The 5134-nt window shown below is 35.3% G+C and overlaps 1 pseudogene; it reads right to left on the bottom strand.

Annotated features, from left to right (window-relative positions):
* Window positions 1–234: 234 nt before the first annotated feature.
* LOC107467234 (uncharacterized) lies at window positions 235–4852 on the bottom strand (annotated as a pseudogene).
* Between the last annotated feature and the right edge of the window lie 282 nt (window positions 4853–5134).

The raw sequence follows: 5134 nt of genomic DNA, 5'->3' as shown, positions 1-5134 counted from the left end.
ATATTGAGCCGAAAATAATTGGACCATGTAGTTTTGGTCCTTAATAATAATATTATTTAAGATTGAGAAATCTTGTGTGTTCTGATGCATGGTAATTTTTTGGGTTTTGCATTATTGTCGAAATCATCTCTGATCTTCCTTGTTCACACAATCCCTTGTGAGACTGCTATTTCTCGTGTTAAATCTATGTGGTTTCCAACAAAATAGAGAATACAGTTGATCCATCAAAATTCCATGATGCTAATATGCTATAGTCGTAACTTACAAGTTACAAAACATAATGTTTATTGTTTCTCTCATTTTTCAAAACCAGATTCACATTATTATTAAGTCGCTTATATTGCGTGTTTTCATATGAAAACAGTAGATATACATAACAATTAGAATAAAATTCTACAATCAAATAAAATACTTAACCCAATTCAACCAAGTTGTTATAATCGTTTTCCAGCTTCTTCTCCTTTTCCTTCTCATTCTCTTTTATTATCGTCGTCGTTACTACCACCACACCACCACCTTCATTTCCATCTCCTCCTCTTCTTTTTCTCATATGAATTTCTTTGATATCCTCCTTCTTTTTCCTCCTCCTCTTCTATTATCATCATTGTTATTGTTATTGTCATCATCGCTGTCTTCTTTTTATATGTAGAACAGTTCAAATTCAGAATGCACTAAAATTAATGATGATGACACACAAACAAACTCAGTTCAAAACAAGCACATACCAAGTGCACCTTATTTAAATCCAGAATGCACCGAAATTACTTAATAATGACGACATACAAGCAAACTCAGTTCAAAATAAGTACATAAACTAGATTCAATCATTCACAAAAATACATGCATGTAAATTTTAAATCCAGAAAAATCATCAATAATGGCACCAGATGTACTACAATTATCTTGCATGAACTAATTAACCAAATCCAAGTCAATAAAACCAAGCGCACCTTATTTAAATTCAAAATGCACCGAAATTACTTAATGATAACGACACACAAACAAACTCAGTTAAAAAAAAAAGACTAAGTGCAACTTATTTAAATCCAGAATGCACCGAAATTACTTAATAATAATGACACACAAGCAAATTCAACTTAAAACAAACACACAAACTAGATTCAATCATCCACAAAAATACATGCATGTAAATTTTAAATCCAAAAAAGTCATCAATATGGCTTATATGACACCAGAAATACTACAATTAACTTACATGAACTAATTACATCAAATCCAATTCAATGAGACCAAATGCACCTTATTTAAATCCAGAATGCACCGAAATTACTTAACGATGACGACACACAAACGAACTCAGTTCAAAACAAACACAAACCAAATGCACCTGATCTAAATCCAGAATGCACCGAAATTATTTAATGATGATGATACAAAAACAAATTTAATTCACAACAAGCATACAAACAAGATTCAATCAATCACAAAAACACAAGCATGTAAATTTTAAATCTAGCTAATATATTCTGCATAACTCAAAACATCACCTTCTCATTCTTCATCATTATCTTCTTCTTTTCTTGTTAATCTTCTTCTTGTTTTACCTTCTCATGATTCTTCTAGTATTACTCTCTTAATAAGAATAAAAACAAGAAAAAATCAAACAAAAAAGAAGAAGAAACACATAATGCTACAAAATCACTCGGAAGAGGAAGAGGAAAAGAAAAAAAAAAACGCAGCGGCAACAGTAACAATAAAAGAATGACGATGAGGAGGAAACACGCAAAGGAGGAGGAGCGCGGGAACGCTCTATGTAGTTGGAGCGTGTATTCACGCTTTCACTAATGAAACTAATTTTTTTTTAGTTTGGACCAACTTGGTTAGACTTAGTAGTTGGAGCGTGTAGCATAACTGTAATAATTAACTTATGGATTATGACAATTAAACAAAGAAATAAACAAATATATACTGCATAACATGCTTATTACCACATTAATTGTCAAATTTATGGACCTCAGCTTGTAAGAAATAAGCTTTCTAACATGGTTTAATTACACCTGGACTACTGAATTGACTATACATCATGCATATCAGAAAATTCTATATCAAATGCAAACTATTTTTGGTTTCATCAATATACCATAAGATATAAAATTGGTGAAGCACAACAAATAAACCCACTCATGTATCACAAGACAATAGGGTTCCATTGTGTTTCAGTTTTGTTCACAAAACACATTCAATTGACATAATAGCCACATTATAAATGGGTGCGAAATTGACAGCAGGTTCTACTTGTTAACAGAGTCAGTATAATTTGTTAGGCTATTGCTCATACCTTCAGCCGAGTTTGAGAGGGGCTACTTTTAGTTGTATCAAAGAGTCATAAGGGACATGCCATGTATTCCAGCATAAGCCATCTGAAAGAATCACCGGCACTTCTCATTCAGCCATACACCCTTCCTTTGTATTTGAATTCAAGGCCCTGACGCAGAGCCGAGGCTTCGTACTAACAAGGTTCCTAGGGAGGACAGAGACAGCAACCACTATCGACCCGTTTGGCACTCCGGAAATGGGGAGCACTTCAACAAGAACACACAACTGCAACAATAGAGTCAATACTGAGAATATGCACAAATGTGAGTAGCACAAGCTAGACTATGTTTGGGGGCGTACAACATGTTTACCTCTGGAGTCCTGAGGTCAACTACTGAATCTCCCACCACACGATTGACTGCAGAAGCCACTATGCCAAAGCACTTATTGCGGTCTAGCAAACTGAATGCATTGGAATCCTATGATTTTTCTTTCACAGACTTCGTCTCTTCAATTCCTCTTCAATTCCTCTTCGGTTGTACCCAACAGCAAACTACAGAATAAAAGTCAATACTGCTAAACATGGACTTTGATTGTCTAAACTCTAAAACTTTCATCGTACGAGATTGGTTTAAGATTTTAATTCATCTACAAATATCAAGACTTATTGATGAGTACAGGACTTATCATGAGGTGAGGCTCATTTGCATCAGAAAGGTAATATTGTATTGCACCTTTACAGGTCGGTCAAGTATGTTCTGTTTATCATCCACAAACTTTTTAACTAGCATTGATAATACTTCTTCAAGCTCTTTTTCATTTAAACCACAGGTAGCCTGGGAAAATGCGATGGCACCAGCTGCAGAGAAAATATGCTCACCATTAGTGCCAGAAAAGATGTGAACTGAAATCACTCACTAAAAGCTAGTCTCCGTTCGCAAAACTAATATGCCCACTCAACAAAAATTAGAAGCAAGATATGCAATTCCACATTTTTATCAATCATTTCAAAAGCTTAAAGTTACTGCATCAATGGTTGTTAGGGCTTGAAGGCTGAACAAATGTATCAGTGGATAGTCAACCAATTATCAAACTTGTTTAACCACTTAGGTTCAAAAAGTCAATCAGTGTTTTCTTGAACAAAAATCTTGGCTCAGCTTTTCTTCAAGAAATACGTCTTCGTTTTCTTCCATGGCCAGGAAGGAATGGCATAAATCCACATCACCATTTACTTCCTAGAACCATGAACACAACATTTTGAACTAACACTAAAAGCATAAGCAAATTTACTTGCGCTGGCGATTTAACACTCCCAGATTCATAAGCTTGAATGATATTTGACACAATATCAACAGTGTCCGGCAATGCGTCCTCCGGATATGTAAAGAGAAGCAAACCACTCCTTGTAAGCTTAACCAGGGAAAGACCAGGAACTCCTTCGGCGTCTGTCTCTGCTCTATTACCGCTCCCGCTTAAATTCCTGCCACCATTGAGGCCATGAATTTTCAGTTCAACAAACCAAAAACACTATCTTCTTCTCCCTCCCAAAACTGGAAGACAAAAAAAAGGTCCAACTATATACACCAATACCGTCTCCAGAGTGAGCAGTGGCAGAGGCTGTTTCCTTTACCTTGTTGTCCAAACACTCCCCAGCATCATCTTCTGTGCATACCCTTGTTTTCTTAGAAGCATTATCATCTTTAAGGTCGTTCAAAATGTTATAAGAACCCTTGCTGAAGGGCCTGGCAAACTGTATGAAAAGTTAGAAGGTCTTGTTTGTGCATTAATATACTCCAATCTCTCTAATGACACAGAATCATTATTTGGTAATCAATCATGCTACGTTTACATCAGTCACCAATCCGCCACTGCGTATAGAAATCTGTATTTAACATCTCTAATATTTTTTTTTATTATACTACTCAAAAAAAGTTTGATTATTCTACTATGGCTGATTATTCCAGTAGCTAATTATTTAGTTAGAAAAATATGTGAATCAACGTGTATAAATTTGCACAAATAATGACTTTTTTTGTGTGCATGTAGCATTTTCTTTTGTTAATTAATAGCATTTAACATTGAAACATGAGAATAATAACGGTTAAGAGAAGAGGGTAAAGAAAGGGGGAACCTTGTGGAGTATAGAGATTGCTTCCTTGGTAGCGCTTTTCTCCCGTTCTGTAAAACATGATTCCAAATTGGTGTATATATATATAGAAAAGAGAGCTAACTGAACAGTGGGAAAATGGAGAAAGAAGAGAAGAGAAGGAAGTAACTGACTGATAGTACAAGTGATAAGAAAGCCCGAATGGGAGCCATGAAGGAGAGAGGAGGGGGCGTTGTAGTCGAACCGGGGAAGCTTGATCACCGCCGAGTGCTGCTCCCATGGAGACATCTCTTTCTTCTCTTTCGGTGTTTCTCTTTCGTCTTCTCTTTCTTCGTGTTCATTCCTTCCAATTATTGTTGCTGCTCCGCCATCCTCCGCCATTATCTGCGTTTGTTGTACTCCCCGTCCGCCGCTACCTTCCTCGTCTTAAATGACAAACCGTCGCGTCGAAAAGGAAAACTGAACCCTTTCTTAACTTCCAAAAATTACTTTGTTGTTGCAAAATAAATAAACAAGGAAGATATAATACAAAATAAAAGAAATTTAAATCTCTTATATATATATATATATATATATTAGGCTTTAATTTTTTAAATTTTATTAAAACCTTTTTTTATTGAGAAATTAAGCTGCCCAAGTATTAATAGGCATTCAACTCATTCCTTATCACAACACTTCTCTTTGGACGACCATTTAAGATTATGCCTCGTCAAAATTTTAATTAAAAAAAAACCAATGAAAAAAGGAATT

Source organism: Arachis duranensis, chromosome 9 (assembly GCF_000817695.3).
Source record: "Arachis duranensis cultivar V14167 chromosome 9, aradu.V14167.gnm2.J7QH, whole genome shotgun sequence".
Taxonomy (NCBI): Eukaryota; Viridiplantae; Streptophyta; class Magnoliopsida; order Fabales; family Fabaceae; genus Arachis; species Arachis duranensis.
Note: the sequence above shows the minus strand (reverse complement) of the source record. Positions and strands in the feature narration are given on the sequence as shown.